This window comes from Tenrec ecaudatus, chromosome 3, assembly GCF_050624435.1.
Source record: "Tenrec ecaudatus isolate mTenEca1 chromosome 3, mTenEca1.hap1, whole genome shotgun sequence".
NCBI lineage: Eukaryota > Metazoa > Chordata > Mammalia > Afrosoricida > Tenrecidae > Tenrec > Tenrec ecaudatus.
In genome coordinates this window covers 6,655,564-6,678,669 of record NC_134532.1, presented here as the reverse complement: position 1 = coordinate 6,678,669, position 23,106 = coordinate 6,655,564, and the positions used below count along the sequence as shown (strand labels likewise).

At 41.3% G+C, this 23,106-nt stretch overlaps 1 pseudogene; it reads left to right on the top strand.

Annotated features, from left to right (window-relative positions):
* The first annotated feature begins 12,159 nt into the window (after window positions 1–12,159).
* On the top strand, window positions 12,160–12,564 carry LOC142443120 (dynein light chain roadblock-type 1 pseudogene; annotated as a pseudogene).
* Window positions 12,565–23,106: the final 10,542 nt, after the last annotated feature.

The window sequence follows — 23,106 nt, the reverse complement described above, 5'->3', positions numbered from 1 at the left end:
TGTCTGAGAAAACTATGTCCGCAAAAGTGTCACTAGCTCAGACCGAAAGATACAGATATTGCATAAAATGAAAGAAGCTGTCAAGTCAAACTTCTACTGGAAAGAAGCAGGCTGAGGAAAATACTCATATACCTTCCATTAAAGATGAAGAATGAATAGAAAGGCAAAATCAAAAGCCTAGAAACCAGAGCCCAATGCCAGGAAGAATTATTACAGGACTTGAGACCTAAGAAACTTGAAACATTTTCATGGATGGATTTCAGAATGTCTGTGAATCAGCTCCTTTATACCTACCATTTCTCCCTTCTTTGAACAGAAGGGTTAGAAAAGTCGATGCCTGCCCCACCATGTACATTAGGGATATACGACCTCTCTTTAGTGTTGCAGATCGAATGATCAAATGTGGAGTTACTTGAGGAGCTATGAGGAATTTCAAACACCCCTGTGCGTGATCTGATAACGTCCTGAATACTGAGTCAATGTTATAATAAGATAACACTATGGGAAATATTGATACAGTGTGATTGTGTTTACATATGAAATAGACATGGGTTATTGGGGACCAGAAAATAAACTTTGGAATACAGCCTCAAAAATGACTTCCCATAACCCCTGGGCTGGATTTCCTGAACCTGAAAGTATGAAGTGACAGGATGCCTCTTTTTAGATTAGATTCTAAAAAGACAGAGGACGGAGTGTTCTCCTTTCTTTTTTCCCTTGTTCACTCTGAGGGAAGCAAGAGATGCTATGTGGTAAGATGCATTGTGGAGAGACTCATTTGGCAATAAACAGAGGAGAGTCTGCAGCCAATAGTTAGCAAGGACATTCGACCCTCCGTCCAAGAAGCTACAAGGAACTGAATTATGCTAAAGGCCACCTAGGTGAACTTGGAATTTGACCCTCACTTAGGTGAACCTTGAGATAAAACTATAGGCTAATTCTATTGAATTTTGCTGTCAGTGTCGGTGGGTTCTCTTTCTACTCTTTTTTCAAAACGAAAAGCTTTACTGGCATATATTTCATATATAATGTAATCGTTTAATCACAGTAAGAAGATTTATACATTCATCACCACAACAAATTTCAGAATATTTTCTTTTCATATTTATTGTTGTTAGCTCTTCGTTCCCTTCCACTCTACCCATCCTCCCCTGAACCCCAGGCAATTATCAATCCATTCACTGATTCTACAGATCTGTCGATCCTGGATTTCATGTACAGAAAAGCATATAAAACACAAAAAGGACGCAAACAAACAAGCATCACGATGACAAGCCAAAACAGAAATACCTTAAAAAGAAAGCATAAAATATTAAAGTTCATACAATTTTAAAGTGGCTCAAAAGGCAAATCAAATGATAATGTATTACATTTTAACCTAACTACATCAGCCATTATTGACTTTACAAGACTCGCTGTCTGATAGCAAGCCTAATCGCATCCTTGGATGACATTCAGAGGCCTAATCTATGTAGAAACCCTGCAATTGAAATTCCGACTTCCACTGTTAGCCATTGCCTTTTGCAAACCAGGTGTTCCCAATGGTGTAACCATTTTCACTCTTTGGATGGACCTAGATGTTATGTTTTTAGGAAATCCAACCCCCTATTTTGTCTTCAGTAGTATGGCTGTTTTTCAGTATGTTTGATAGTGTGCGTATGCCTCATATTGGAGCCCTTGGCTTTTTCTCTATTTTTTAAATTGGTGATCATTATAATTCAAGAGTTTATATATGTCTTTAATGCATCTTGAGTTCATTTTTATATGGTATGAGTTATGGGTGCTGTTTAATTCTTTCGCAGGCAGAAATCCAATTTTTCCTGCACATTTATTGACCAAAAAAACCTCTCTCTGCTCCATTGAAATGGATAGCAAAATTGAATAGAAGAGAAAATAACAAATGAGAGATGATGTGGAACACTGGAACACTCATTCACTATTGGTGGGATTGAAAAATTGTATAGCCACTCATTCCATGATGCACACCTTCCCGACAAGATCACTGAAGACAAACGTGTGCGTAAGCAAGTGGGACAAAGAAAGGCTGGTGGTGCCCAACTGTCAAAAGAGATAGCATCTTGTGTCTTACAGGCTTGAAGGTAAACAAGCAGCCATCTGTCTCAGAAGCAACAAAGCCCGCATGGAGGAAGCACACCAGCCTGTGTGACCACTAGGTGTTGAAGGGATCAGGTATCAGGCGTCAAAGAAAAAAATCATATCATTGTAAATGAGGGGGAGTGCAGAGTGGAGACTCAAAGCCCATCTAGAGACAACTGGACATCCCTTACAGAAGGGTCATGTGGAAGAGACGAGCCAGTCAGGGTGCTGGGTAGCAATGATGAAACATACAAGTTTCCTCTAGTTCTTAAATGCTTCCTCCCCTCCACTATCATGATCCCAATTCTACCTTACAAATCTGGTTAGACCAGAGGATGTACACTGGTACATATAGAAACTGAAAACACAGGGAATCCAGAGCAGATGATCCCTTCAGGACCAGTGGAGTGAATGGCGATATTGGGTTGGGGGGTGGTGGTAAAAGGAGGATGGGGTAGAAATGGGGAACCAATTACAAGAATCTACATATAACCTCCTCCCTGGGGGATGGACGACAGAAAAGTGGGTGAAGGGAGACGTCGGGCAGTGTAAGATATGACAAAATAATAACAATCTTGAGGAAGAGGGGAGGGAGGGGGGAAATGAGGAGCTGATAAGAAGGGCTCAAGTAGAAAGCAAATGTTTTGAGAATGATGATGACAACAAATGTACAAATGTGCTTGACAATGGATGCATGTATGGATTGTGATAAGAGTTGTACGAGCCTCCAATGAAATGATTGTTTTTTAAAAAGAAAGAAAAATTGTATAACCACTATGGAAAACACTATAGTGCTTCCTCACACAGGAGATGTCATATGACCCTGGAGTCTCTCAACTTGATATATAACCCCAAAGTAGTAAAGAACAAAATTAAAATAGATACATGCACATCCATCCTTATTGCTACCATAATAGCAAAAAATGAAACAGAAAGTCTGTCTGTAGAGGAATGGATTAATAAACTCCAATGCATACAAATAATGGAATAGTACTATGCATCTCTAAGAGAAAATGATGAAACTGTCAAACATCTCATGACATGGACAAATTTGGAAGACATTGTGCTCAGCAAAGTTTGTCGATCCCATATAGAGAAATACTGCATGACACCACTATTAGAAAAGAAACACATTTAAGAAGAGTGATTTTCACACCAAAAGAAGCAGACTTGGAAGACTATGGCAACACCAAGAGAAGTGGGGAGAGACAAACAGTGTATTTCATTAGGTTCAGTTAAACTTTAAAATATTCAAGAAGTAACTGCATGTATTTATATTCTAGAAATATAGAGATCAAATTGTTGAAAGTGGTTGTATCTGAATCTCAGGACTAGGGAATGTAAAGAACTAAAGCAATGGCTCTTGCTATTCCATTAAACTCCTTGGCATTGTAAAAAGTTTGCCACAACTGGACATCCCCTTACAGAAGGGTCACGGGGAGGAGACAAGACCCTCAGGGTGCAGTATAGCACCGAGGAAACATACAACTTTCCTCTAGTTCTTTAATGCTTCCTCCCCACCACTATCATGATCCTAATTCTACTTTATAAATTCAAAGGATGCATGCTGGTACAGATAAGAGCTGGAAACACAGGGAATCCTGGACAGATAAACCCCTCAAGACCAATAATAAGAATGGCAATACTAGGAGGGTGAGGGAAAGTGGGGAGGAGAAAGGGAGAACTGATCACAATAATCTACATATAAACCCCTCCTTGGTGGACCAACAACAGAAAAGTAGGCAAAGGGAGACATCAATCAGTGTAAGACATGAAAAAATAATGACAATTTATAAATTATCAAGGGTTCATGAAAGAAGGAGAGTGGGGGTGGGAAGAGAGAAAATAAGGAGGTGGTACCAAGGGCTCAAGTAGAATGAAAATGTTTTGAAAATGATGATGGCTACAAATGTGCTTGACCTAATGCGTTGATGTATGGATTGTGATAAGAGTTATACGAGTCCCCAATAAAATTATTTAAATAATGATAATTATTATTGTTCTGGAGCATGGCAGGGGAGGTTGGAGGGCAATGAGCACCTAACAATAAGGCACTCAAGAAAGAAAAAGTCCTGTGAAATTGATTGTCGTGATGCATGCACAACTCGTCTCCCTATGAGTCAACCACAGAAATGTATGACGTGTGAATTTTAGTCCGATAAACCACAACTTTTCTGTCAACTAAGAAGAAGAAGAAAAGTTTGCGACCTGCTACTCACACCTGCTTCCAGAAAACCCGCTCTCCTGGGCTCCCAAAGAGCCACGGCCTCAATGTCAGTTCTTAAAGGGTCATAGCCTTATGTAGTACTGGCAACATTCCTAAATGCATCACTTTCCCGTGGTCTCTCTCCTTTTAATAGGAGGCCAGAGTTGTGCATTTGACGTGGTCCTGAAAGCAACAGCAACAAAGAATCCCTAAAACAATAAAAAAATAAAAGGTCTTATAGCTATTTGGTTAAACAGTCAACGTATAAGAAGTCAAATATTAGAAATTAACATCATTTGAGTGATTTTAATTTGGGTGATTTCCTTCGCAAAGGCAAATGTGAGAAACACCCAAGAAAGTTGAAGCCATAATTTAATATATTAATAAATAAATAAATAATAGATAGATAAAAAGATAAATAAATAAATAGATAAATGTAGTTTAACTCTGAGCTGATGGGTCTTGCTCGATTTAACTTCTTTCATTAAAATATATTATTTTCTTTGTTTTTTTTCCTTTAAACAATAGCTTGCAGCTATACGCATGTCAAAAAGACATTAATCCAGAGTCCACAGGAAGAGGTAAACTTCTGAGGTTTGGAAGAGCTAAATTTGAGTTTCACCATTGACCTTTCCTTGGTTCATGGGCTCGCATGAGCTAATTAAAAGTCATCTATGGAGTAGAAATAAAAAATAACCATGAACCTTATTGCTCGTGTTCGGGATACCAAATAAAATGGGCCATAAAGCGCTTAACCAAACAGAGCCATAAAGCTTCAAGCAATATACAATGCTAACAAGATTTTGGTGTCCTCAGTTAACCCCCTCAAAATTGAAAAACATTGACTATAGACCTAAGAGACTAGAGATGGAAAATAATTGACGGACAGTTTCCAAGGTAAATCTCCCTCCCTGCAAGTGTCAGAGGTTTACCACTCAAATATAATTAAAATGGAAAGTGTCTCCTAGACTGAAATATGGCAAATAATAAAAATTAAAACTCCAATAATCCACCACCTCTATGATTTGTGGAGGGCTTATGATACACCAAGCCATGTGCTGAGTGCTTTTCTTCCAGTAGTTATTTATTTAAAACACTCCCATTAAATAGGTTTTTAAAACGCTATTTTATAAAGGAGACCTGGGAAATAGATAGAACATACAGCAACTAGTTGATACGATGTCCAAATAAGGGTCTACCTGAACCCCAAATCTGATAGGCAAGAAGGTTCCGCTCTGAGAATACAATAGGGGGTAAGGAGGAATGTGTGTTTTCTTTAATGAAGAAAAATTAGATGTCAATTAATTTGGTGAGAAACATTCATTAGACATCCTTCACAGAACACCCACACACACACGCCCACACCTCTTGGGGACTCCACTAAGGGAAAGGCGGGCATGCACCCCATGCTTGATAACGGCACTCGCACTCCATTCTGGCTGCACTGAAGGCACCCAGAGGAGCCCTGTGCTCTGGAAGCAGCACGCACCAACCGGCACTGTTCATTGAGGACAGGTCTATAGGAAAAGAGTAGCTATTAGCTGTACCGAGTACATTATTCTTTAGACCATCTGATCTGAGGGTTTATAAAGCCTTTGGCAGATCGAAGCAAGCAGGTGCTGGGAGAAGCAGATGCAACTAGCTAAATCCCATAATTAAGTCACATAAGCTTAAGTCCCTGAGATGAAGATCAAATCCTCCACTTGTACATCATGCCTCCACGTGGCCCTACTTTACTTGGATTCCTTGGCTTCCTGAATCTAGAGAGTTCTGTTTTTCCCTTGGGGTGGGCTGTGCACAACTGAGAAATCACCTTAGGACAGTGTCAGGTTGAATTGTAGTCAACTAACACAGCCATTCAAACCATACATCCTTATGTGATGCCTGGGGCTAGAATTCCTCTGTGGAGGCATTCTGTACAATGCTAAAGGACAGGATTCGGGTGGGGTGGCATTAAGACCTGATTTTAGTGGAAGGTATGAGCCAAATCACACCTTTTGTTTCCTTGGGGGCATCTTTAGAGTTTACTAGAAGGTGTGACTTAAGACACCATCAGTTATTGAGCCCGTTGCTGCAGCTACTGTATCCAGCCATCTCATTGTGGGCCTTCCTCATTTTCGATGTTCCTTGGGGATATGGTTTGTTTAAAGACAAAAACCACACGTCCGTCAAAGCCAATTCTCTCCTTGACTGAGTTTCGGTAGTTGCAAAAACACTTGCTTAGACTTTCGGACATGTTTTGCTTCTGGCTCTGGACTCCATTTGTGTTGCCTGTGCCTGACCTTCAGATATAGAATTTAACCGCATCCCCAGCCATGTGGGCCATTTCTTCAACGTTCCATGAGTTTTTATGAGCTGTTCCAGTGAATCACAGAACCCAGAGACTTGAGAGTATGTACTTGAGAGTATGAGAAAAATGGCACAGAATAATATCTTGAAAAAATCAGACATGTGAGATATTTTCATCTCTAAAACATGGGGACTAGACTGGTATTACTTCTTCTAAAAGAAATTAGTATCATATATGTTCCAAAAATTAGTATCATGTATGTTCCATATGCAATGGGGTGGAATGTGTGTTCAGGACGTGTGCTCTCAGAAATGACATCGCTGAAGAAATCGAAGAGGCATGACTTGACAGAGAGGTTGAGCTGCAAGGCGATGCATTAGAAACCTCACAAACCCATGAGTTATGAGGCTGGTCTAGCCCTTCAGATTTGACCTGAATTGACTTCAAAAAGCTTAGGCCATTATGTCCTCCATATGGAAGAAAAGGAGTAACTTGAGTGAGACAGCTCCCTTTTGTAAGGAAAATTCCCAGAAAAGGATTCAGTTGTGACCCATCAGCAGTCATTCCTCCCAGCAATTAGGAATAGAGGACTTGAGTCCTGAAACAATCTAGGAAGCATACAACATCCACAGACCTTAGAGCATATAGATCTACTTGCATCTTATAAATTCATTACATTTAGGAAGAACTCTTTCAGTTTAGGTGACCTATTTTGCTGGGGAAACTTACAAAATGAAGGTTGGAAGCATAAATGATAGCCATCAGGGCCACCTGCTGTTAGTGTCAGAAATAATCATTTTCTGTATCTCACAGTTGGTATTCTAAATAGTTTACCTTTTTTTTAAAAAAAAAGAGCTGTTTATTGACATACAATTCACAGACCAAACAATTCACTGGTTTGAGTATATTGAAAAGAGTTGTGCAGTCATACCCACAATCAATGTTTCTTCTTTTTTCTATTCATAGTTATCAGAATAGCTGACCTCTTCCCTGGAGGGTCTGCACTTGTCTATCTGTCATTGAAATTGAGCAAAGGGGTATTAAGAGATGCTCTGTGGACTATTAAAGTATTAAATGTGTCCTTCCCTGCCCATGTAACTTCAGTTCTATTTCCTCTTGATAATCAAGGACAATTACTCAGTAAATGTGTGATTCGCCTCCTTGTCTCCTGAGCTCATAACTCAAGAAGGCTAGCAGAAGCTAGGTCTAGCTGAAAGTTTAATGGAGCTCTTTCTGTTTCCACTGATGGAAGTGTTCAGCACTGCCTAAACTGCAGAAACAAGAACACAAAGTATCTACGCCAATCCCTACGAATTTCAGTAAACGGGACAGTGGCTACTTTCCTGTCATTTTTTTGTAATGGTATAGAACTCATCCTGAAGAACAATAGCCTTCTCTTCAAAGAGTTTCATGTTCAAGTTGGCACTCTTGCTGAGACTTCCAAGCAATATCCCATCAATCTACTAAGTGGAGATAATCTGGGTGGTCTGATATGTACATTACAATGCAATCAGATCCCATGGAAATGTACTGAGCATCCATTCCTTTACTATAATGTAGGCTCCTCAGGCTGTGGACCCTGCTGGCGTAGTGGTTAAGTGTTGGGCTGCTAACTGCGATGTTCGAAGTCCAAAACCACCAGCTGCGCCATGGAAGAAAGAGGGAGCCTTCTGCTCCTATAAAGGGTTACAGTCTCAGAAACTCATGGGGAAGTTCTACCCTGTCCTGGAGGCTCGCTGTGATCAGCACAAAATTGGTGGTGGTGACTTTGGGGCCGGGAGTGGGTGGAGCGGGGGTAGGAGGGAAGATTGTTTGTTTGTTTGTTTGGGTGTGAAGTGCTATGTGATAGTTACATAATCTGTAGTCAATTTGAGACTTAAAGTGAACGGGGTGGAAGTCAGCCTGTCCATCAGGTTGCAGCTTGATGATCTCGTCTGGAGGCTCGAAGGCGAAAAATAGCTCACTGGAGGCGGACACATGCTCACTCCCTGCAAGACATCCCTGTCGAGATGACGCATGGAGAGAGGCTAATGGAGTCAGGCCTCTGGCGCCAGAGGAGCCATGTGGAGACCCTGCTAGTTCTGTGACACTTACATACCACTGGATCCACAAGAGTTTCCACCCACTGGCCTGTGGTCTTCCAGCATCTGGCACCATTGCATGTGTTTCATGAGTCTGAAGAGGACTTTATAGATTGGTTTCGGACTAAAATGTTTTCTCAGTATTCAACTGCTCTGGAAATAAAACTCTTTCTTATACATATATCAGTGTCTATGAATTTTGTTCCTCTAGTCTAGCCAGATTAACACATGGTAGGAAATGGGACTCGGCATGTTGGCGAATCAAAAACAATATAAAATTTCTACTATTGAGGTTGTAAGGACAAAACTTTTGAAAGGCCAATTGTACAAGACCAGTGATTTCTTCTGAGCAATTTCTGTTTTTCATCAACAGCAACTATACACTGGAGTTATACAGATGGAATCCTCAGGAGAAGGCCATGCCCACACAGAGGCCTTATTGGCTATGACTTGATTGACAGCCTAGACTCCACCCCTTCACTCTGAATCCTCAGATTGACACCAGATGATGTAACTACCACAGCATTCCAGCACATAACCCACTAAAGCCACCAGTGCAATCCAGGAGAACGGTAACATCAAAAAATTATATGCTGCAACATTGTGTGTGGCGCGTATTACTAAAAATACGATATACAAAAACATCAGAACTACCACCGAATGGTCATAATTATACTTAGTTACATGGTAACGTTATAAGCCAGGGGCTATCTGTGCCTTATTTAAACAAATATGTTCAGTGCCAAACATCGTTCCAAAACATTATATGCATAAAATGTATGCTTGATGCACAAAGACATCAAAAAGAGCCTATGGCTCGCATAAATTAAACTCGCTCTCTTGACATTTTACAAGGGGCATCTAAGATTCCATCAATGTTTTCCATAAAATAAAATAAAAATCAAGACTAATAACGTCTTCTTTTTTTTCAGACAGTTTTCAACATGAATTTGCTATAGGCCTATTTTACTTCTGCTCTGAATTGAAGTCAGATTCAAGGTCAGCAGCCAGGAGGCTGGTGGGACTCACACCTCCTTTTCCTCCTACTGAGAAGTGTGAAAATGTGCAGCCTTAGAAACGCGCGGCTCAAATTTTTCACGGTGAACCGTATTTCGGACAAAAACACACATTCTGAGGCTTTATTAGCTCTTTACCCTCACTATAATAGTCCATAGAGCATGAATGCCATGTTCCCTTTGGGATACACAAAAACAGTGCTAAAGTGAATTTTAAAACCATCCTTAAAGTGAAACCTTTAGAGCGTAACCTAAAACTCCCATGCACTTCCACACTCACATTATTTCAACATATTCTTTGTCATTCCTGGGAGCAGGGGATGGTTCTAGTATCGAGCCTCTCCATATCTCAGTAATTGTCCCACACGAAAAATTATTTCAGGCCAGGGACAAAATTCAGACCAGAGTCAATGAAAAGAGTTGACTGGAAAGGGTGAGTTCACTGAAGGGGATAGCTTGGAGAAGGCCAAAATGCCCTCACCTAGTCGGGAAGGCCTGATAGACTGCAAGGTCAAACCATACATTGTGCCAATTTAGCTCCCACCATGGGTTGGCTCTCTGGCAGGTCTGGTAGACATGAACAGATGTGATATGAACATAGTTTCTAGATATGCACAGCCCTGCGTCAACACTTCAGATTGCATGCTGTGCCCTGTCTGCAGATCCAAAACCCAAGAGTCCATGGAGTCATTGTGGGGCCAATGTGAACATCCTGTCTTTCTCCACCCGACATTTGCTCCTGTGTGTCCATTCTCCAGTCCCCTCTGTTCATCAGGAAATACATCTTTTCTGCCTGACACCTTCCCTTGTGCTGGAGAGGCATGTGTGGAAACAAGTCTCCCTCGCTCCTTTTTGTTAAGATTCCTTCCAGAAGCCTTCCATCATCGCCATCTTCTCATCTGGCTAACATGACTCTTCTGTCCCAGTACAGGTGAGCACCACTTAACAGACCGCATTGTTGCTTGGAAGAGTGCACAGACCCAGGGTCAGGGTGAGCTGACAGATGGTCCCAAGGCTTAGTACTCAGGGCTCCCCCAGCTCTGGGGCAGCCTGCAGTTGAACCAAAGCCCCATAGCCTCTGCAACCAGGTCTCAACTGTTGGCAACTGCAACCAATCACCCCCTGTGAGTGGCCCTGCCAATCCCTGACTAGCCCATGGATTCTGTCAGTGGGAGGCTCTTGGCTATAGCCACTCTCTGCTTTGTACCACTCCCTGGGAATCCTCAGAGAACACTACGCACCCAGAGGCAGCTGAATTTAGACACAAGTTGTAAACCCCTGGGGTCCTGGTACAAACAGAGCCTAAGCAGTGTGTGCAGGGGGTCACTTTGAGATATGTTTATCAAATCTATAGAAACTTATTATATATAACATGATGTTCTCACACCATCCAAATCCTGTAGCATCCTATTTAACAGAACCTTGGTGGTGCAGTGGATGAGGCTTTAGGCTGCAGTTAACTGCGGGTTTAGTGGTGCAAACCCACCGCTGCTCTAAGGACAAAAATGAGGCTATTTGCTCCCCTAAAGATTTACAGCCTTGGGAGCCCAAGGGGGGTCAGTTCTGCCCTGTCCTATAGGGTCGATACGATGGCAGTGAGTGTCCTGGACTTTATTGAATGACCCATAACTGCACTCAGCCTGGCTTTCAAAATCCATTGAGGAAATGGAACATTTCCTCTGCCTCCCAATTTCTCTTGAGATCCCCAGAGAAGTTGAGGCAGTTATTGACATTTCTTCTACTTGGCTCAAACTTGGAGTTCCTTGTGAACTTGCCTTATATGGGTTGGCTAGGTCATTTTAGGATACCCTTTGTCATAATTTTCTCATGCTGCTGTAATACATTTGCATCACAAATGAGTGGGGATTTTAAACAAAGCAGTAATATATTTCCTCACAGTTCCAAAGGCTAAACATCCAATGCAATGTGGATTCCACATTTATCAGTATCCCCAAGCATCCTTGGTCTTCAGCTTAGAGACAATCTTTATAAGGCAGATGTGATCTGGATGTCTCTGTGTTTACAGCGGTCTTTTCTTAATTCAGAAGTGAGGAAATTAGTTCTAGCCTTTATTCTGCTTTCTTTTTGATTGAGCTTTTTCTGTTTATTTTGTTATTGTGGTTGGTTTTTGCTTTGTTCTGTTTGTATGTTTTTCTTTATGTAAAATCCAAGCTAGGCGAATCAATAGAGAGAGAAAGAGATTAATGACTTCTTAAATTTATCGCAAAGGAAATTGGTGGGAATGGGGAGTTAATAATGAATACAAGAAAGAGGATGATGATCTAAAATTGATTGTGGTGGTGTTTGCGCACACTTTTTAATATATATAAACCATTTAATTGTATGGTGTGTGAAATATTTGTCAATAAAACTTAAAAAATTAAATCCCAATATAAAAATAAAATGGACTTTGAACATTTAAAAGAAGAAAAAGAGACTGGCGACATGGAGCTGTAGGGTCGCTTCAAGATGGCAGAGGTGGAAGAAATCCTGAATCAACTACAGACTCAGAAGGGTGTGCAGGGGATCATCATGGTGAACACAGAAGGCATTCCCATCAAAAGCACCATGGACAATCCCACTACCACACAGCACGCCAACCTCATGTACAACTTCATCTGAAAGGCCAGGAGCACAGTGCAAGAAATCGACCCCCAGAATGACCTGACCTTCCTTCAAATTTGTTCTAAGAAAACTGAAATTATGGTTGCACCAGATAAAGACTAGTTCCTGATTGTGATTCAGAATCCAACTGACTTAGCTACTCGGCTCCTTATGTTAGTCCTTAACGTAGTTCCCCTGCTCCCAAGCGTTAGCTATGCCTGCCAATCCACTACAAATGCAACCAATCGTACACTTGAACGCATCCGGTGACCAAGGGACAGCTGCTGCCTTGTCCATCCCACCTTCTCCTTCAACAGACCCCTCCCATGGCACCTGGGGGTCGGGGCAAGAGCTGTGAGAAGCCCCCACCCTGCTTCCTCCTGACCTTCAGTCCACCTGTCGCCCTTGGAAAAGTCTGTTTTTCTGTACCTAAAAATAACCTAAATGCTTGCTTTAAAAAAGAAGAAGAAGGAAGATTTAGGAGCCACTGTGCCCTGGTACGACCTCACTAGCATAATAATTAAAACCAGTGTCTCTAAGCAGGATTACATCCATAAACACAAGGTCCTGGAATCCAGCGCAGACATCAGGGGAGGGGACAGCTCCATCCGTAGTCTCCTTCATATGACAGTGAGACCAGGACTGCTAACAGGTTCATCCCTAGCTGAGAATGTGTGTTCCTACCACAGCTAAACTTAGAGTCTACGTTGTAACAAGACAACCAGGCAAGTGAGCATTTCCACTGCACCACCAGAATTCTGGGCAAAGATACCCATATCTTAATACCTCTCAGCCATGGTCACTCATGTGGTACCATGTTAACACTTAGTTCCCCTATTATAATTGGGCTCTTCTTCCCTTTGGCTGTCCCTGAACCCTCCACATTCTCATTTCATTGATAAAGACACTACCATCGTTTTCTCATTCTGATCCTTTCCAAAATACTCCCTGAATCGTATCTTTAATCTTATCTTTACTTTTGCACAGCCAAATGGCTCATCTAGTCCAAAGACAAACTCTGCCACTTCCTTAGGATTTCACCCCTTAGAACTTCAAATAACAATTTGCTTCTCCTACACACACGACTAGTCAGATAAAACAACAAACAATCCTGAAGGGATTTTCCATCTCAAGGGCCTACACCACGGGTGTCAAACTCAATTGTAACACGGGCCATTTGGTGCAACAGCCAAGACTCACACGAGCCACATCACATCTACAAATTTTGTTAAATTTGTAGTTTGAAGTGAGGATTCGGGAATATGGAAAGGATAATTGAAACACTATATAATTGCTTTTATTTAAACATGTATTTTCTTTATTATATTTGTAAAATTAAAGTTATTCTTTTTTACCCGAAACTTGCCAGAGCTTTCCTCCTACTAGTTTTCACTGACCTCTTATTTTGTGACCGGAAAATATAACAAAGTCACTAATAAAAAACACATGATGGAGAGCTGACAAACGTGATACACAATCGTAATTGCTTCCTTCTAGAAATGTTAACTAGCGCTGCCACTAGGTATGATTCATAAGAGCACAACCCCGAGTGCTCTTTTTAACCTTTTCACTATTGGGATCTGTTTACATTACATGACACTGAGAGTGGCAGACATAGCGCTTCAAAACGTCTCCGGAACTGAGTCAGCGTGTTTATATACTTCCACAGGCTCCCAGGAAAGGCACTGGGCCACGTGTATACTCATCTTCAGTAGTTCAAGGGTTCACGAGGGCATTGTGTGTACGGTTTTGCCTCGAGGTCCCCTAAATGCTATTTTCCTCATAACATTTTTTTTTAGTTTCATTTTATTTCAGAGCTTCGCAGGGCCACAAAAAAATTACCTCAGGGGCCACATGTGGCCCATGGGCCACCAGTTTGACATCCGTCCTAGACCTTCCATGGAAATTGCCATAAATGTGGGAGCAGTTGACGGTCCGACATCTGTGCTATAGGCACTCCCAATCCCCCTCTGTAACAGATAGATCTTCAAGGGAACACACCTAATCAAATTCTCCTTCCCAGGGATTGGTATTAAGAATTAGACCCAGGAGTTTAGGGTTAAAGAGTCCTGTTCAGGTTAGCACTCAGGAAGAAGGGCAAAGAGCTCATTCCCCAGATGCCCCTTGAGAGGGCATGATACCTACCCTCGGGACTAGGCTGGTCTATTCTTTGCTCTATTTGCTGCGGCTCAAATCTGTGAGTCCCTGACCCATTGTATCAGCCAATTAAAATAAAGAAGACACTGCATGCAAGACAAGTAGAAAGGAAGTTTGTTGCCTTTTCAGACAGCGGCATGGGGTCTGAGGACCAAAATATCATGTGCTCTTGAATTGGAGTACCTGAGTCTCTTCAGCTCCTTAGAGTCCTGGCTCCTTCCCGCCCGCCCCCACCCCCTCCCTAACCTCTAGACTGCTTCTGTCCGTAAATGGAGAGCTACATGGTGAGTCATGCTCTCTCAGATGTTCTTTAGATGGGCCACTTGCTTCAGAAACAGGCCCAGTAAGAAGAGTGGGTAAGAGAATGTGGTCCCTTCGGGTGACTCTTGGACCTAGGCTATGTTTGATGCTGTTGCATGTACTGCACATATTCTCAGAACCAGTCCAAACCGGGAGATCTTCGGAGACATTCTTTGCAGAAGGGTCTTGGGATGGAATTTTGATGACCAGGATTCACAAGATTGATGATTTCGAAACGCAGATCACAGAGTACCAAACACAGTGGGACAGGGGTATGTCATAAAACTGGGACTACATTTCTAAAAATTTCATCTTCGGTAAATATGGTCAAGTCCCTTTAAATTAAGCTGTTTTGTTGCTTAGAAAAGGCTGTTTTAATGCTTGTTACTTTTATCTAAAAGATTTTTAATGAATAGAATTGCAGACTACCTCACAAAGAATACCATGCACGTATTTAAAGCAGGACACTAAGCAAATGTTTTCAGAATTTGCAGGTGAGCCTGTCTCCCCTGATCAATAGTCAGTGACTATTGCCATGAAATGGCTACAATTTCTCTTCGATGCAGGTCCATTCATTTCAAGAACATCTGAAGACTCCTTGTTCCACGCAATGTTGAAATTACCAATATCAGAATCTTCCAGGTACTTCCAGAGAAATCAGTCATCCATTCCAGGAAAGCCACAGAGTTAAAATTACCATGACAGCACAGCAAAACAAGTTCTTCTAGATGCCCCCAATCCATCACCAAATTGGTTAAATCAAGAGGTTTTGTAGGAAAATATCTCTAAGGTTGTTTTATTTTCTTAAGCCTTCCTGGGTCCTCAGAATCTGTCATTTCTAGCAAAAGAGGACCTGATGCAAAGGGCTCAAGTGGAGAGCAAATGCTTTGAAAATGATTAGGGCAAAGAATGTACTTTATACAATTATATTATAAAATGTGCTTTATACAATTGATGTATGTATGTGTATGGATTGTGATCAGAGTTGTATGAGCCCCTAATAAAATGTTTTAAAAAAAAAAAGACTGAGAAACGCTGCTCTTCAGAATCTGAACTATTATGACCAGAGACGTAACCAGCTGAGTACCCAAGCTGTGTCCTCTGCTAATTGAGTTATCATTCCTTGCCTGCCCCTGAATTTCACAGTGAAATTGATAATAATCTGATCTTCACATTTTAGATGTGCACTCTCCTTCTGCCCACCAGAAGGCCGTGAGCAGTCTAAAGTCACACGACCAGGACTTCCTTTCCCTAACTGTCCTCAAAATTAAGTAAGAAGTTTCCTACAAAGCTTCTGCTGCACTGTGAAAGCAACCAATTCGAATAAGCCAGAATGAGAAGTTTTTCTCCTTCTTGCTGCTTAACACCACATTTACATTCCCAGCCAAACAGCACTCACTTCTCTGCCTCTTGATCTCCACAGAAATCAAATAGCTATAGCTCACATTCATGTTGCAGAGAGAATTTTCCTTTATTAGGAAAAGACTGGCTTCCATTTTGCAGTGAGGAGGAGTTTGGGGGGGAGGGTTGCTTGCTTTGTTTTGTTTTTTCTTTAATGCAAGACTTGGGCAAGGGGAGAGAAGCGACTTGAATTACAAGGCTATTTAAGCCATGATATTTAATTTCCAACTTTGTCCTTTCTAGTCTGTTACCTCTGCAGCCATTTCTCTCCTTCCCCTCATTTTCTGTTGAAAATTGATCTCATTGTTCTTGTCTGCATAAAAAGGCCGAGGCTCAGGATCTTTCCATTGCTTTCAACTCTAGAATAAAAGATTCCTTTTAAAGTGAAAATCATGGTTTTTCCTAATTACAAACACATGACTCATTTCCCTCCCAGCCCAAGTAGGCAAAGCCAGGGAAAACACGCGTTGGGATCCAGACAACATGCTACCCCTAGACCATCTTCTGATTGAGTGGCCTGGGAGTTGGGAGGGAGACCCCAGAAACCACACATAGGGGTCTTCAATGACAGCCTCAGGCCAAGCACTTCTGTGTTGTACCCCCAAAGAACAGTTAGCCAACTAAATAGAAATTTGTCACCAAATTGTAATGGAAAATAGACATTGGAAATTATTTGGGAAATGAGACATTCTGAGCACCTCAGAAGAAATTCGTGTTGCAGGTGCACTTTGTGGAGTCGCTGTCAGGGACCCTCATAAATCTGAGAGAGCATAATTGCACACCTCCCTCTGCTACCTCTAGTACCAATTCCCTCATTTCATTGGGGTTAAAAGACTCTCCAAGTTTAGTTTCTGTATCCTAAGCAGGTACTGAGCTATGTATTAGAACTCAAATTCTGGGCCCTCTGGTTCACAGAAGACTATGGGTAGAAGTAACTGTCTAGAATGTATTTGCAGAATCCCCACATATATGAAGCCTCCATTGAATCCCTTCGAACTTATAGCCTAGGATGTAAATAATCTTGCTCTTAGGCAAAGTATTTTGGAAAGTGGATTACCTTCAGCCATCTTCAGCCAGCCCAGGAGGCAGTCTCTTAGGGGCTTGCCCAAGTGTGTCCTTGATGAACATGATTGGGGGTCACATGGTCATGAGTCACGTCCTAGCAATTGTGCCCTGACAGCCTGTCAGCTATTCTGACAATGTATGTGACCCAATCAAGTCCCTGTCCTACTTATGTAATCTCACCTGTAAATGTGGTATTTTGATCTGCTACCAATCATCAATTTGTGATAGTTCCCTTTGTTCCTTGCCTTACTTAACTAGCATCTCAATCGTGACTCCTCTGACACCATTTTGACCTCGTGCTAAGGGCCTCCCTCATCCAGATGATGTTCCTGTGTTTCTGTGTTTTCTTTGTCTCTCTTAAGACTTCATTAATATACTTATTAAATTATGCTTGAGGTTAAGGTCTCATTAGTACCCTAAAACAGCTATCAAGAATGTAGAAAATTAAAAATGGTCATTTTTCTATCAGCATTTAACATTAATAAATGCGGTAAAGCGAGCAATCTGGGAAATAAGAATACAGGAGTTCACACTTCTCTTTTGGCAACTTCCCTGTAAAATATGAAATGGTTTCAAAATAAAATATGACCAAAATTAACAACCTAAGTAATAAAACATCAAAATCATAAAAATTCTAACAGTTGATCTCTTCAGAGGTCATCAGAACAATGGAACACGTTGTTCCATTGGGGAGAGAAGAATGTTCTGGACTGAGGTAAGAAGGGGAGTTGGGGGAGCGGGGGAAATTAACCCTATACTTGAGTACAAGCATATAAACAGATTAAAGGTTTTCCTCTTGAAGTGTATCCCCTCCTTTAGTTTGTGTGTCTTCAATTTCAAGGCCACAGAGAGAGGGAGACTGCTCCCATTCAGTGATCTGTTTGCAAGTGTCGAGGTTTATCCTCCAGGATCATCCATATATCCCTGACACTTCTGAGTCAGACACAAAACGTCCCAAGAGAGTCCTCAATCCTCAATGCAGCATTAGGTAAACACAACCTAGGGACAAATTAAACTGTAGCAAACCTAAAACATGGCCCTGAGGCAGATTAAAATGAGCCAGGTATGTGCTGACATCAAACTGAGATGTCGAAGTTTAAGCAATAATGGTAATGTGGCCCTTATCAACAAAGAATTCTTCACAAAGACAGAGTGGGGAGGGAATCGGGCAAAAGGAGGTGAAAGCTGTTTCTGGGTGCTGTAACTTTACAGATCGTTTGGTGACGCACAGTATTTTGCTTTGGGGAGGCAGAGGGACAATATAGCAATGCAATTGGTACATCAATTGGCCAACAGGCTGTGGTTTCTATGTACCCCACAACGTGAGGGAAAGCTCCTCTTTCCAATATTCAAAACGATTTACTGTTTTTCAAGGTTTGGTTTAAATCACCTATTCTTTTTGACATTTTCCCCAACCCAAAAAAATCTACAAAGCCAGCAAATGTGCACGAGAGGGAGACTAAGTTTTAAATTGCAAGCTGCTCCTTTGGGATATGAGGGGATTTGCTGTTGCGAGTAGCAGCTCTCAGGGCATCGCCTTGTGGGGAAATGTTACCAAATGAGGAAATATTGGAGGCAATTTGGGCATCCATTTTTAGCCTGTCCCTGAGGTAAATACCGCCTAAAACTCAAAAATATGGGCTCCAACAGCATGTACATTGAATAAATCTAAAACCTGTACAATTCCCCCCTAACTATTCCCCAGATGATTGGTAAAGTAATAATGTCTGTTATCATAGTGAAGTCATTTAGTGGACAAAACAACCAACGACCAAATACAAAACAAAAAAAAACAAATGATGCTGGGAAAAAACTCATGGAGTCTGTAAAGGCACACATAAGAAAATGAAGGCTCCGTATGACTCAGTGCTTAAGGTCATAGCAGCCTAGACTTGAACCCTGCCTCCACAGCCTATTAAACTTAATAGCCACTTAAACTTGCTGTGCCTCAGTTTTCTCATCGTTTTTTAATAAATCATTTTACTGGCAGATCATCTATATTCCATACAATTCAATAGTTAACCGTATTAAGAGTTGTGCAATTCTCACCACAATCAATTTTTAGAATTTTTTTCTTGCTTGTAGTCATTGTGATTGGCTTCCCATTTTTCTCCAACCTCCTCTGTCATAACTCTAGGCGATTATTAATCCAGTGTCTGTCCCTAAACCTTTGCCTACACAGAAAACTATACAGAACAAAAACAAACAATATCAATGATAAAATAGAGAAAAGTCTCAATTGAAAAGAAAACTGAAAATATTAAAAAGTGGAATAAATGTAAGATAGATCAAGGGGAGATCAAATGATAAGGTATTACATTTCTCTGTCAGAAATGAAAACTATTCATGGCCCTAGACTATGATCAGAGGGATTCCTCAAAGGCTTAATCCTCATGGAGACCCTTCAGATGGATTTGGGGCTTCTATTATCATACAGTGGGGCAGTTGACGCTGAACTGAGATGAATACTCATTTTCAGATGAGCCTTTAACATAGAAGATGCACACCCGATTGTGTGATCTAAGAATTACAAATAATAAAATCCAAATCTGAAAGAGGGAACGGTATCAGAACTTCAATTGTCAACTCCTGCTTTGCAGAAGGCTACGGATCACGGTGGAAGCTGCAAACCCATTGTCAGGGTCTACACATGGATTGAGCCTCTGTAAACCCCCTCTGCTCATAGTTGTGAGATGGGAATAGCCTTAGTATCTGTCAGAGAGCATTGTAAAGTCGATTGCAGCAGACGTGGTTAGCTTAACATTTATATTGTATCTTTTAATCTCCCTTTTGACCCATTTTAAAGTTGTTTCAGTTGTTTGTTTTTTAAGTGAAGGGGAAATACACCTGGATTAAGTCTCTAGGGCAGGGGTGTCAACCTCAATTTAAACGCTGGCCGTTTAGTGCAGCAGGCAAGATTCACGAGGGCCTCATCACATTTACAATTTTTGTTAAATTTATATTTTGAAGTTAAGATTCAGGAATATGGATAGGATAATTAAAACACTATATGATTGCTTTTGTTTAAACGTTTATTTTATTTAATATATTTATACAACTTAAAATCTTCTTTTTTACTTGAAACTTGCCAGACAGTTCCTCCTACTAATTTTCACTTACCTCTTATGTTGTGACCAGAAAATATAACAAACTAATAAAAAACAAAAAATGTTGGACAGCTGACAAACATGATACACAATTGTAATGGCTTCCCTCTAAAAATGTTAACTAGCGCTGCGGCTAGGTATGATTCTTCAAAGCATAACGCAGAGTGTTCTTTTTAACCTGTTCACTGTTGGCATCTGTTTACATTAGGTGACACTGAGAGTGGCAGATATATTGCTTCCAAACGTTGCCAGAACTGAGGCAGTGCATTTAAACACGTCCACAGGCCCCCAGGAAAGGCACTGGGCCACATGTATTGGTGTCTTCTGTAGTTAAAGGGTTAACGAGGGAATTGTGTGCACAGTACTGCCTGATCTCCCCTAAGCACTATTTTCTTCATAACAATTTTTTTCTATTTTCATTTTATTTCAGAGCATCACAGGCCACAAAAAATTACCTTGGGCCACATGCAGGCTACGGATCGCCAGTTTGAAAACCCTGTTCTATTGAATTCCCTTTGACCATAGACCAGGGAAGTGAATGGGCTTGAATTCATGCAAAATGTATTGGAAAGTAGATTATTAAAAAGGCAGTTAATTTAAAACTTATCTCCTTAGCATGTGATCTCCCTTTTGATCAATTTTTAATTTTTTTTCATTTTTAATATTTTTTGCTTTCTTTTCCATTGGGGTTTTAATCTGTCATTAGTTTTTTGTTTTGTTTTATGTTTCTCTGTATAAGAAATGCAGAATAGGCAAATCTATAGAGACAGTACCTGTACCTGTACTAATTGTTCCTTGGGAGTATGGCAGTGGAGGTTGGGTGAAACAGGGAGTTAATAATGAGTACAAAAACTTAGCAAATGTTCTAAAATTGATTGTGGTAATGATTATACAATTCCTCTGCATGTGATTGAGTTATCGGATTGTGTGATCTGTGACTCATTTGCCAATCACACTGTTTCAAAATTAAAAAGTAGAATGCTTAATGATAATAACAACAAAAGACAAGCATTAAGATCCTAAACTCTGGGAGTTCCAGCAAAATGCTGCCCAGATATACAGGACATATTGGAAGTCCTGTGGTGATCAATGAACCCAGTGTCCAGGAGGATTAGTGGGGAATTTTGGTAAGTGAAAAGACTCCGTGGCAACCCAAAGTACTTCCTTAGTCTGTAAGGTTACCTTCTCCCCCAATCTAGACTCACTCCAGAGCCCTGAATATCTGAAAACTGATCCCAGGGATTCCACACTATTTTGGATCCCACCATGACCACCACCACCGTGATGGTCACACCCAGAGCTAGCCAGGTGCCCTACTGAGTCCCCCACAACCATGGCTGGACCCCCCAGATGGTGACTGCCCTCCCATGGCACTCTCCACCATGAGCTACCTGTTTCTCTCAAGCTCCCTTCTCCCCATGCGGCGGCTGGTCCCACTGCTGTGCTTGGGTCCCTGCTCTTACCAACCCATGGCCCAAGCAACCATGGCTACACCCTGTCTGCAGTCCCCCTGCAGAAAGTTCAGTCACCTGCAGCTGTGACATCTCTCCCCACCATTGTCTGGCACATCCCTACTCCTGTCACTATTCAGCATCCTTACCCATGGCAGCAGTGGGCTGTCCCACCACCAATTGGTACCCTTCCCACAGCAGCAAGGTTTTCCCAGCCTTTGCCCCAAGCACCCCATTCCGTGGAAGTGGGGTTTCCCTCACCCTTGTCTGGCACACACACACACAAAGCTATACTCCCTGACTGCAATAGCACCACCCATGTTCCCTGAGAAGACCATCAGACCTGCCCCACAAATACAGAACCCTGGCTGTCTAAAAAGTGTAAAATCCTAGTGAAATAAAGTAGTCTGACCCCACCCCACCCCAGTGCAGTTGGATGTAGGCAGGCAGCAAAAGCATTCACCAGTCTCACTAAGAGAGAACCCAGGGCTCTTTGAATCCCTGAAAAATGACACCAAGCTCCTACATAACTATACACAGACAGCAACCATCCACAACAACCCCAATGGGGAAAAAAAAAGGGAAACAAAACGTATTGTCAGAAGATGTTCTGAATCTAGTGAAAAGCAGAAGTTGAGCTACCACGGAAAGAAATCTTCAAAATGCTGCTTGAAGTCATACACAATATGCAGGAAGCAATACAGAAAAAAGGATATAAAACAATATAGAAAATAAAGGCCATGCAACAAAGGGAAATACAGGAGTTAAGGGACAATATAATAAAAGAAAATAACAAGTTAACAGACCAGAAAAAGCTGAGAATCATACCAGTGACTTAATGATAACCAGGCAGACTTCAAAAAATGGGAAAGACAGTCAAACAAGATAATAAGAGAAACTGAAGAAATCCTGAGAACAAGGCCAGATGCTACGAAGAGGAGCAATATTAGAGTAATTGGACTAACAGAACAAGGCACAATAAATAAGTCATCAGCAAAAATTGTGAGGGAATTTCTAAAGGAAAACTTTCCCAGCTTAATGAATGAGAATTAGGCTACCATCCAGTAAGCAGAAAGGACAGCAGCTAGACTGAATCCAAGGAAGAAATTGCCAAGGCATGTAATAGTTAAACTGTCGAACTTTGAGGAAAAGGAGAAGTAAGAGTCTTCCCAGATAAGAAAAATCTAAAAGAATATGTTAAAAGAAACCCAGCTCTACAAAAAGTCCTTGCTGACCCAGTGTGATCAAAAGAACAACACTCACTGAGCACAAATAGGAGCAAAAATAGAGAAACTCAAATAAAGGTCAGCACATTGAAAACAGCTCCCAAG